The 13187-nt window shown below is 38.0% G+C and overlaps 1 pseudogene; it reads right to left on the bottom strand.

Annotated features, from left to right (window-relative positions):
* Positions 1-273: 273 nt before the first annotated feature.
* The window catches only part of LOC149170477 (uncharacterized), a 36932-nt pseudogene continuing 24018 nt past the window's right edge, over positions 274-13187 (bottom strand).

Below are 13187 nucleotides of genomic sequence, written 5' to 3' on the forward strand. Positions count from 1 at the left end.
CGAATTTTCAGCAGTCGACTCCAGACATGTGGCATCTTTATCCATATCGAAATTGTCTTGACCACCTTTCAATTCCTGCATTGTAACATCATCAAGGGTTTCGACACCCAGAATAGCAATATTACTAAGGGTCTTAGTGCCTTGCATTTTTACCTTATTAGGGGTTTAAGTACCTTGCTCCTTAGAGGTATTAAGGGCTTCAGTGCGTTGCTCATCTATCTCACCAGGGGTTTTAGTACCCTGTTCTTCAAAACCATTAAGGGTTTCAACACCCTACTCATTCATCATGTCAAGGGTTTCAGTACCCTGCTCTTCAAAACCATCGAAGGTTTCATCACCCTGATCATTCATCTGACCCTCTGTCAAGTCCTTACTTGTACTCAACATCACATTTCTTTTCTTCATTCTGCCAAGGAGAACCGACAATGGTTTGTTGTCTTCCTTCACATAGTCACCATCAAGCACTATGTGAGTTGCTGCCTCAGCAAGAACCAAAAGATTATCTTTACCTAGTGAAGTAGGTGGCGAGTCATCCAACGATATCAGAGAGGTCGATTGAATGTGACCCACCCTTGAGGAAGCAGTTCTTCGTTTGGCCGATCTCCTGGACCTAGTAGGATGCGGGGTCATCATTTCTGATTTCTCATTTTTTTCTTGCACTCCTCTTTTGAGCCGAATTCAGTTTTTCTGCACTCCTCTTCGGGGTTGACTTTCCTGCACTTTTCTTTTGAGTCGACTTCTCTACGCTCCAGCCCTGAAACTCCTCCAAGAATTCCTCCCAAGTCATACTTCTAGCTTCTAGTTCCCTCTTAACTAAGATTGTAATCAGCCCATGGTGATATAGTCTGCATGCAGCCTGATTGGATTTTCCTTTCTGAACCCCCTTCGCCATCTTTTATAAACTTCTAAGAAAATAATATGGGAAGTTGATGAGCTTATCGGACTCAAAGTGTAAGATTAGGCATATGTGGTAGAGGAAAGTTAGTGAATAGCGGCCTTTGCAAGTAAGGAACTTCTGCAACACATACATGAGATCCTTCCACTTCCCTATCATGGTGTCCCATTGGAGGCTGTTCTTCCAATCTGCCTTCTGCTTTGGGTTGACCACGAACCGGTGCCACAGTTTCTTTTCCATCTTTTCCTTCTTGAACCATTTCTCCCCTACTACTGGAAACCTTGTATCCCGAGACATAGATCCTTCTGTTACTGCAAACTCCAGCGAACCAACCTTAGCTTGGCTCCCATCGAAGGTACGGGAAAATGTTATTGCTATAGCTGAGTCAAACCCATCAAACTTTTGTAGGAACGGGAGGAACCTAGATTCCTACAACAGTTCAAGACTAATCCTATACTCAACTTTCTGTTCCATCTCTATGGATCGTAGCTCAATCCTTACAGGTGCCATGTTTTTTCAAATTCACCCACTCTCCGTTTCAAAAAATATCACAGCAAAAAACTCAAATGGTGATTGAGCTACACACCTGCTGTTAAATCAACCATTTCCCAAAGGGTCATGCTTCATCATTAAAATCACATGGATGCGAATGTGAATTGGTGTCAGTACAGGTAGACTATAATGATTGGAAGAGATGGCGGTTTAGACAATAATTTAACATAACGGTCATGCAAGGTCGGACACGGGGTTAGGCTATTATTATCAGGTGATAATTTTTTCAAGGGAAGGTAAGTATCAAATTCCTGGAGAATCATACCGCTCCGCATTTACTCCATGATTTCACATAAAGAGTACTTTAGTACTTATTAAAAAGATAATATTTTATAGCCTAAAATATCCTTACACTTAAATTATTTCTCCCTAATCTAGTAAATGATGAAACAAAGCATTAATCATAATATCAACTGAATGTCATGGTCTTTAGATGGAATAGTTGTTCTGCTTGTACAAAGGTTCATGAAACAAAAGATAAGCTTCACTACACATTTTTTTCTACACCAGGTGTTCCTACACCGAACATGTGTGTTGAGTTGGGCGCACTCAACAGTGAGGATTCCTTCATTGAATCGTGCATATACTTGAATGTACCTGCACCAATCATGCCCGCGTCGAGCATGTTTGCACCTTAGACATGCTTGCACTACCCATGCCTGCATCGAATCTGATTTCACTTTGAACATACATTCCTAAGCTAGGGATATTTGTAGCGTAATAGGAGCCAAAAGAGAATTATGATAGGATACAATTCATAGACTAGATTAAAAAGATTTTCTGAATATACAAAGGAAATTTTATTCGCCATTCCTTGGTGTTAACATATGCCTTTCGATCTGATTTGTAGGTTCACATCAGATCCTGCAATCAATCCATGAGGGAAAAAGGAAGTGGGAAAAGGGTACATTTTTATAATAGGAAGGAAATTATGACATGGAATTCAAGAGTGAAACCACGAATAGGGGTAAATCGAAAAGGGATTTTGGGGAAAATAATTTCAAGGGAAAAGAGGGAAGTACAAAATCAGATAGGGAATTTTTTTTTTTTTTTTAAGACAGGGATGGTGAACTTTTGGGATATTAAAAGAAGAAAATAAGGGGATTTTTTTCAAAAATGGGAATATAAGAAAGGCAGAATTTCACCTGATATTTGCCTGCATAGTGCTGATCCTTAAAATAAATGTAGCGGGAATTGAGTGTTGCTTGAAAATAATAATTTTCGTGCCAGCTATCCCAAACTTGGATAAGGGCTCGATTCCTGTACTTGAACTTGCTTCTTCTTGGTGACAGTTAACACATCTAAAGATAAAACAACATTCCCATTTTATTAGAACTGATCTCCTTGCCAATAAGCTAGTTTTTAGGTTGATCCTTCTGCAATTATGTCAGTAGAACTGATTTTCACAATCACAGGAAAATTTCTTTTTCTTTTTCTTTTTAAACTTTTTTTCTTTTTAATTACTTATATAATTTTTTGGATTTTCCTTAAATTTCATGTCATGAGAGAATAAATCAGATCACAATAGGTTGGCATAGCCACCTACCAACTGAAGTTCAGACTCCTGCTGCACTTGCTGCATGAAGTCTTCCTTTGTGACGGGCTGAAAATATACTTTAAGCCTATGGCCATTCACAAGGAAAATTGAATCTCACCCATCGATGGTTTTGACTTCTACAGCCCCATTATCTAAGACTTAATTACCTCATATGGTACCATCCAACAAGTATGGAACTTCCCTTTTAAATGTTTAAATATAGAATCATAGAGAAGTACCTAATTACGTGGTTGGAACTACTTTTCCTGATAAACTTGTCACGCCATTTCTTGCATTGTTGCTGCACCAAAATATTCTGTTGAACAACATCCCTTCAAAATTCATCCAATTCATTTAGCTACAATAGATGTTGTTGTTGTGCTTCTGAGGATCTAGACCCAACTGAAATGCAGTCCTAAAAGTCTTTACCTGAAATTCAATTGACAAAAGGACTTGTTTTTCATACACCATCTCATATTGTGTATGCCCCGTGTTGTTCCTTCATGTGGTTCAATAAGCCCATAAGGATTCAGGCAACTGACTAGCCCAATCCTTCCTGTTAATGTTTATTGTTTTCGTGAGGATGGATTCGCTCACCTTATTTGTGGATTCCACTTGGCCATCTGCTTGCAGGTGTTACGGTGTAGATTTCATGTGCTGAATCTTATATTGATTCATGACTTCCTGTACCAAGTTAGAAACAAACTACAGTCCATTTTAAGAAACAATTTCTCTAGGAACACCAAATCTAGTAAAAATTTCATAAAAAAAAATCAACAACAACTCTTTCAGTGGCAAAAGAAACAGCTTTAGCCTCTACCCATTTAGTAACAAAATCAATACAAACCAAGATATGCTTTTTATTTAAAGATGTGGGATTTATGGGTCCTACAAAATCAATAACCCATTTTTCAAAGGGCTCAATAATGACTTAAGGACATAAAGGCATTTCATTGTCTTGAACATGATGACCCATTCGTTGACAACTATCACAACGCTTAACATATTGTTTGGCATCCTTAAATAAAGAAGGCCAAAAATATCCAGTGCGTAAAATTTTATATGCACTTCATTTGTCAGCAAAGTGGCCACCACAAGGTTCATCATGGGTAGATTTTAAAATATCAAACATTTCTTCCTCTCTTACACATCTACGAATAACAAAATCTGGTCCGGTGTAAAAGAGGTCTCCCTGTATCCAAGAATATGAAGAACTTTTCTGAATAATATTCCGCTTTTCACTGGCGGATAAGTGAGGTGGTGTCTTCTTGGTGACTAAATAATTGGCTATGTCAGCAAACCATGGAGATTTTTCCGAGATAGCAAAAAGATATTTGTCAGGGAAATCATCATCAACAGGAATTGCTTCACCAGGATTGTTTAATCTGGAAAGATAATTAGCTACAACGTTAGAATTTCATGGCCTATCAAAAATTGTAACATTGAATTCTTGTAATAAAAGTAACCACTTAGTCACTCTACCACTAGTTAAAGGTTTATTCATTAAATATCTTATAGCAGAATGAACAGTATGCACATAAACTTCATATCCTGTAATATAATGTTTGAATTTATTAATAGAAAAAAGAGCGACTAAAAATTCTTTCTCAGTCACTGTATAGTTAAATTAGGCAAGTGAAAACTTTTTATTGATGTAGTAAATAGCATAGGACTGTTTATTCTCTTCTTGTCCTAAGGTTGCGCCAATAGTAGTGTCTGAAGCATCAGAGGAAATATGAAATGGCAAGGACCAGCTTGGTCCTCTAAAAAATGGTGCCTGTACTAATTTTTCCTTCAATGTTTCGAACAACTGTTGGCAAGCTGTGGACCAAGTGAATTCACTATCCTTAGCTAGTAATCGAAAAAGGGGGGTAGCAATCTTGGAAAAAAATTTAATGAATCTCCGGTAATAACCAGCATGTCCTAGGAAACCTCTCACTTCCCTTTGAGTTTTGGGTGCAGGAAGACGAATGATAACTTCAATTTTAGCGGGGTCTACCTAAATACCTTTGTTAGAAATCAAATGACCAAGAACCACTCCTACTTTACACATTAATCTACATTTTCTTATCACTCAAAGAAAGATGGGCCTCTTGGCAACGCAAAAGCACTTTTTATAAATTTTTAAGAGCTTCATCAAATGAGTTACCAAACACAGAAAAGTCATCCATATAAATCTCAACACATTCAAGATCAGCAAAAATAGACATCACATCCCTTTGAAAAGTAGTGGGTGCATTACACAACCTAAAATGAAGCACTTGGTAGGAAAATGTACCCCAAGGGCATGTAAAGGTGGTTTTGTCTTGATCTGAAGGTGTGATCTGGATTTGGTTATAGCCACTGAAGCCATATAAAAATGAAAAGTACTTTTTACCAGCAAGGGTATCTAGCCCCTGATCAATGAAAGGGAGGGGAAAGTAATCCTTGAGAGGATTTGTTTAATTCTCGATAGTGAATGAAAATACGCCATCTCCCATCTTTTTTAGGGACTATCACTAATGGAGAGACCCATTGGCTGTTAGAAATGGGGTAGATGAAATTAGCATCTAGGAGTTTTTGTAATTCTTCCTTAACAATATCTCTTAGTTTGGATTCATTCATCTCTAGGGTTGTCGAAAAAGTTAGGCTCCCTCCTAGATATAGATATGATGAGTACAAGTCTCAAGAGGAATGCCTTTCATGTCTTCATAACTTCAAGTGAATGCATCCAAATGATCTCACAACAAGGTAACAAGCTACTCTTGCTAAGATGAATCCAGGTCTAAACTAATGTGTAAGGATTTTCTTGGACTGATTTCAACAAGAGTAGTCTCGGGCTCAAGAGTACTGGAAGATGATGCCACAGTATGGGATAAGGAAGGTTGGGAATCAAAGTTCTCTTGAAAATCTAGACTAAAGATCTGATGAAGTGTATCAAAACCAGGCATAGTGTCTAGATTGTTCAAGAAATATCGCAATTAACCATCTTGAGCAGAATCAGTATGATGATGAATTGAAGAAATATGTTGGGTCTCCTCATCATGACTATCATAATCCAACCATAAGGTATCCTTAAGTTCCCGAATAGATCTAGCAGGTGGGTATAAGGTGACTTTTTTCCTAGAGTCACCATGTGAAATGTACATGTCACCAGAGCGACATCCATTATAGGCATCATCCATGGCAAGCCATGGTCGCACCAGAATCAAAGGATGTCCTCCCACGGGATTCTTTGGCTGAAGCACAATGAAATCCACGTGGTATTCCCATGAATCTATAGAGACAACCATGTCGTCCAATACTCCATTGGGCTTGATTTTAGATCTGTCTGCAAGTTCAAGCACAGTGGGTGTAGGACGAATGTGGCTCAACCCAAGTTGTTCCATGGTTTGCCTGGTCATCACATTGATGGCCACCCCCAGGTCTATTAATACATTAGAGACAAGGATATCACCTATCTGGATAGAAACAACTGGGTTTCCAGGATCTGTATATTTCTCCATCAATACACATCCTATCATCAACTTAGTTGCTCTACCAACAAACTGAATGGTTTGAGGTTTTACTCTCTTCCTCCCTGGCTTTTTAAGACATAATTCCTGGATGATCTTGGTATAGATGGGAATTTATCAGATAGCCTAAAGTAAAAGAACCTTTATACAAAGATTCCTTAATTTAGAATCTAGGGTAGAATCGAGGTCACTCTTCTCCATGGCCAACCGCTCTAGATAGGGGGGCTAGTTTGAAGAAGATGGTGAATTTGAAGGTACAGGAATGGGATGGAGAGTGATATTATTTTTCGAATGATCAGGAGTTACCTCCTCATTTTTATCCTCAATAATCACTGTGGACTATTTTTGTTTTTATGGTTTAACTACCCTTCCTGATATGAATTGAAGCTCATTAATCCCAACCGACAAGGTTTGATAGGTAGGGAAAGGGGCGATCCAACTGAATGAATCAATTTTACCATTATTAGGATTCAATACTAGTTGAGCAGGTAGTTGAGGTAGTCTGAATGGTGTTGGAAAAGGCAATGGTGGCAATGATTGACTTTGTTGAGGTAGAGAGGGAAAATATGGTTGTGACATATGGTGTGGTGCATAAGAAGGAGGATATGATGGCATCTGAGTAGGATAGGAATGATATGAATGGTTTGGCCCTCTCCATCCTTGTTTCCAAGGTTGAGAGGACTGTCCATGATGGAAATGGTTCCCATGCTGCCAATGTTGAGAGTGATTATTATTATTATAATAGGAATATGGAGATGCATTATAGCCATAAAAATGTGGTTCAGGAGCCATACCTGCACTTACCTGAGGCCAATTCCTTCGCGCTCCCATGGAATGTAAAGACTCAGGTTCGAAATGCTCTCCTTCGAGTACAAATTTTAATCCTAGTATGGAGGGGAAATCCTTGATGGCATGGTTCTCTGCACAAATCACACATTTATTAGCACTTTTCATATCAGTAGGACATTCTCTTAAAGGATGCTTCTTTCTACACTTTGGACAAAAAATAGACAATGACTCTTGTTCTTTTTCTAGTTTTTGCTGAAATTTCAAAGAGTCTATTTGTTTGCTAACAATATTCATTATTTCAATTTTCATATTGTTCATTTTATTCTCCAAGCCAATGATCATAGCATATGTAGATCCCAGTTTGTTAGTTTTGCATTGACCTCCTCTAGTGGATCTAGATTGGTTTCTGGAGAACTTCCTGTACAAGTCACAAATTTGTTCAAAATTTTTCTGAGGAATGTCTCTTTGTCCTAACAAATACAGATTATGTTTAGAGTCCTTAGTAAGTCCTTGTAGGAACAAGGTTCAAATATTACTTAAATCAAATTTATGTTTGGACCTTTGGAGTATATACAAAAATATCTCTAAGTAATCCTCCAAGGTCTCATCATCACCTTGTACAATGGTGAAGATCTCGTCCTGCATTTCTCTAGTTTTGCAATATTCCTAATATTTATTCAAAAATACTCTCTTCATTTGGTCCCAAGAACTTACAGTGTTTCCTCCTAGTCCCATGAATGAGTGCAAGGTTGAATCCTTGAGAGTTGCAGGAAACAACTTTAATTTCTAGGCATCAGAAGAATAATCATAACTCCGACACAATATATCAAATTCAAAAAGAAATGAATCTGGGTCTTCGTGCACCTTACCATGAAAGTGTGGAAGAGTTGAAGGTGAAATATTATTCATTTGTACATTCTCTCTCCGAGTTCACTATTGGAAATCCAAAAGTGGACTGTTCGTCATTTACCTGGTTCTCGCCAGCCCCCTCTGCATGGTCTTCATGATCAACCATTGTTGTGCCTCCAATCAGACTACTTCTAGAAGGTGAAGGTTGAATAATGTTGAATTGAACTTTCCAATCGCCTCTAGCCTCCTCCTTCCCCTTTTCGGGTTGTGTCACACCTGAATCACTATGTCCAGAATCCAGGTGGACTGTTCCGGCGTGATGAGTTTGCGTTAACTTGGACTTCATACTTGTAAAATAAGGTCCAATATGAGAAGAGTTTTCAGATATTTCAGTATTTTGTCAGCCCTTATTGGGATTTGGACCCCTACCTTTCTTAGGCATTCATTTTAAAGAAATCAAATCCAAAAAAAAAATTTAGATGCTTATAAAAGAAAAAGAATCTGTTAATTGCTGCAAATGGAAAAGAAAATCAGCACTCGTAAACTTAGAGATGAAGCATAGGAAATGCCAGAAATGATATGAACTTTTCTAAACTCTATTCCTACTTCCTTAATTGCAATCTTGTAGAATAAAAAAGAAAATAGCACCCAACAATTTACACCAAAGGTATTCTAGTGTTGGAATATGAAAGAAAGTACTTTTAGAGGAAAACAAATGAAAGGAATTCTCAAAATCTCTTGCAAAAATCTTTGAAAATGTAAATCTATGTTTATCTTCAATATAATTGTGTTCCAGATTAACAATTGGACCCTTGAAGATATCTGGATCCTTTTAGATCTTCCTCCCTATACTAAGTTATTATTTCTGTACTTCTTCAATGTGCTTGCACTAGTACCAGAACAAAGTGTAAGTGTTGGGAGTATACTTTACACCTGTATTGAAGATTTATGTCTATATGTAAGAACTCTAAGCCTCAAGGTTAGAGCACTTTGTTCCTGTATTAGGTGATTGATTCCTGTACTGGGACAGAGGTTCTTGCACCAAGATTTCCAATCCTTCTTTCGAGAAAATAAAGAATGTGTTAACTAAGAAAAATAACTTTCAAAGGCGAACATAAATTTTAAAGTAAATTCCTCAAACCGAAAGATGCTTCAACTAATATTTTAATGTTTAAAACAAGAATTAATTCCAAAGTCAAAGCACACTTTTAACTAAGGAAATTTTGCATGTAATCTAAGATATCATTTAGATGTGACAACAGGCTTCAATCCTGTGATAGCTATCCACACTACTGATTTGCATGCATAGCCTTTTAAACACAGAAAGATTTCCTATAAGAATTATTAAGCATGAATCAAGGCTTTCCTAAATAATATAAAGTGTAGACACAGACCAATGTGTGTCGCAACAACGTTTTGTTTCAAAAGTGTATTTAATTCTAAATATCAAAAGAACTTCAAAATGGAAATCACGCTTTTAGAATCACATTAAGACTTAACAAAAATCACACTCTTCAAGATCGCATTAAGATTTATCAAATAAAAACAAAAGACCATTACTATAATGAACTAAAAGAATCAATATGTGAAACTGTAAATGCACTAGTGTAGGAATGCATGCTTGCACAATCTAGGCATAAAACAAGTTTAAACTTCAAAGAAGAAAATCATAGGATTACACTTCAATCTAGCTCGCACACCACGGATCCGTCACACTGTAATGAAATCAAATTTAAACCTTGCAGAAAGATAAAAGAAAAATATTCTTACTTCACACTTTGCATTCGAAATAATTAACACACCTTAACCGAAAACGAGAAGAACATAAGGGAGAACGAGCTGGGTTGGCTGGGCCCTAGCCAACCAGCTCGTTTCCCTATTTAGGAAACGTAAAAACTCGTCTCTTTAATCAACACATCAACATAGAGTTACGGTGCAAGATTGAGAAAACATGGCATAGTTCCTTTCTATTAATGATCAACAAATATACGTCATGAATTCAAATCCATCCCAGAACGAGGGCGATATAAGGAAAATTACAAAAGGATAGAATCACAGTATCCTTTTTATATCTATCGCTCACTACCATTTTCTATCTGAGTCCTACATTTTATACATTCATACAGGCCTGCCGTCGTAACCATATTACAACAAGCTTTCCAATCTGAGCCTTTCAGCTATAACAAAAATAACAACAATAGCTTGTGTTGATCCTTTCAACTATAACAAAAGACTATTCTAGGTATTCGGCCATCAACCTAATCTCCACCATATCCCTGATTTTCCTCCATGCTCTGAGCCCAACTTGAGTTAATCGTTCTAGAACACGGGGTCTGCATGGAGTGGTGAGCTGTTACGGTAGTTGAAGATTTTCCAGCAGTACATGAATCCTACCTGCACTCGACCATGCTAACAAAATAATTAATTCATTTCCCATCAAATAATTTCTAGGAAGATAATTATTAGTTACAAAGATTTGAAGGCATATAATCTACGAATATGATTAATTAAGCAGATTCGTAACTCTTAAATATGAAACATGAATCTAGTGCAAGAAGGGATACAATTCTTGGACTAGTGCAAGAATGAGGGAGTTTGCAAGGTTAAAACAGAGGTATAAGGTCATAGTTTTGAAGGGAAAAAGGGTTGAAAAATGGAACAATTTGGCATACCAATAGAAGGGACTCTCACATATGAAGGAGAAAGGAACCAAACTCACCACGAATCCTCCCACACGTGCGAGAATTTAGGGCTACAGTGCTTCCACTACAGGTCTACAATCCTACACAAAGAAGAAGCTCGATTGGTGAAGAGAAGAAGATCATCATCTTATGTGAATAGGTGCACTTAGGATCAAGAAGAAACGTATCTTCTAGAACTAGTATAATAGAGCCTATCACCAAGGAGTAGGAGAAGGAAGTGCTGGAAGTAGGAGAACGAAGTGTCGGAAGAAGGAGGGCAAAGTGCTGGGAAACGAAGTGCCAGATTGTAAGGTACAAAAAGGAGGGAAGGCTTGACTTGTGCTTGGAGGATCCTCTTGTCAGGGTTCTAGGGTTTGGTGTTGATCAATAGAAGCTTCAATAAGAGAAATTCACTAAAGGGTTTTCCTCTCAAGAGAAGAGAGGTTTTGGCCCTGGCAGAGAGCCAACATTTTGTGTTCTTGTTCTTATGTTTTGGTAGCAGTTTGATCAAGTACACACACATGCATTGATAATAATAAGAAGAAGATTAAGCTAACAAGAAAAGAAAAAAGACTCCACAAATTGTTATCAAGTAATGAAGAATAAAAATATACTACTTTGCCCTAGATTCTTCAACATGGTATCAGACCATAGGTGACACATCAAGGAAAGGGAAACTCAAGAACACTCAACAAGGGGAAGCGTCTACAAAGTTGAAGTATCAAATCTAGAAGTCTTAATCACTTCAAGAACAAGAAGGGTCTACAATCCATCATTCATCAAGGAGGTCTACAAAGCTAGAAGAAGAGCCTTACATAAAGGCACATACAAAGAAGAGTAGATTGGAGCAAGACCTACATCAAGCTACAAGTCTTCAAGAAAATCTCATCATCAAGCAAGTCCACTTGGAGAAGGAAACTTGAAGAACATTAAGATCCATGGAAGACAAGCCACCAAGCCTTCAAGGAGGAAGCAAATCCATTACATCTCAAAATATATCAAGTAAGTACATGTCCCCTTTTGAATATACATCAATGTCTTTTTGCAAGGAAAGAAATAAATTGGTAGGTACTGTTAGCCCCTGAGGTGCAGTGTTGCTATTTTTTTTAGCGGAAATGTCCCTTGTTTCAGCTCTGACAGCCACATCTCCTCTTTCTCCGCTTTTTCCATAAGCTAGACTTCAAAATATTACTCTTGCATCTATAATTGCATTAGGTCCTGATCCAAATGGGTCCAAATATGCTCTTTAAGTCTTCAAAAGCTAGTAAAATCGTGCCAAAAATCAAAACGAGTGTAGGAGAAGAACCCTTTGAGCAGCAAAAAAGAACTATCGGGAGGTAAAAACACATAAAAACAATGAAAAACCAAGTATCGAAGGCATAAACAGTGAAATGCACAGTAGCCATCAGATTTGGCTGATCAACGGTCCAGATCTGATCGGCGGGTCGCAATTGGCGGAGGTAATCGGTGGATTGGGGGCGGACCGTATGGAACTTGCGATGGTGTCGGTGATGCAACGTGTACCGTCGATCAAGTGCACAGATCGACAACCCACATCACATCGCAGGATCGCTATCAGAAAATACAAGGAGCGATTATTAGCCCGGGGCATGAGCAATATGCGATTGCGACTAGTCGCATTGTGATATCGCATCGGAGTTTCACAGAGGCATGATTAACCGGACCCAACGGTTATATACATGATATTGCATAAGATTTAAAATTTGCCGAAAGGAATTTTCCTATGTATTTTGCATATTTTCGTTATTTAACGAAATACAAAGGGGCAACACCGATGCGATAAAACCCGGACCCGAAGGGGTTCAGGAATGAAAATATGTAATATTTCAGGTCTGCCAAAGCCATTTTTTCATGATTTTCAGTGTTTTTAACGTATTTCAAAATACAAAGGCAAGATTGGGAACAGACCATTTGCGACTTGCGATAACAATTAAGGGCAGACCCGATAGAGGAATATGCCATATTTGGGGACTTTTGAAGTCCAAAATAAATAGAGCTTGGTGAGATTTCACAGTGTTGCAGTGTTTTTCTATGTAAAATAGAGAAATTGTCATTATTAGCATCTAAAGGATTACAAAGGCCCGAAGACCCATTCCATCACATAACAAAGGTCGGAAGGGGAAAGGCAATGACACGATGCAGCCAAAACCGATAGAAGTGATCATGGAGCATCGCTGGCACGAGTGAGCTCCCTGACATTGCAGCAAACTACAAGAATGTAGTTACTTTGATGTTAGAAGAAGAAACCTCCGAGCTCATGCGTGCCTAGTCATGGCATCAAATAGTTAAAAGGACAGAGGGGATAGATTAAGACCTCTCGAGCCTCAGAAGGCTCAGGATCATTGCAAAAGGCCTATAAATATTTGAAA

The sequence above is a fragment of the Pinus tabuliformis genome, chromosome 4_2 (assembly GCF_031772625.1).
Source record: "Pinus tabuliformis cultivar Carrire ecotype Pingquan chromosome 4_2, CPIR1, whole genome shotgun sequence".
In the NCBI taxonomy this organism is placed as follows: domain Eukaryota; kingdom Viridiplantae; phylum Streptophyta; class Pinopsida; order Pinales; family Pinaceae; genus Pinus; species Pinus tabuliformis.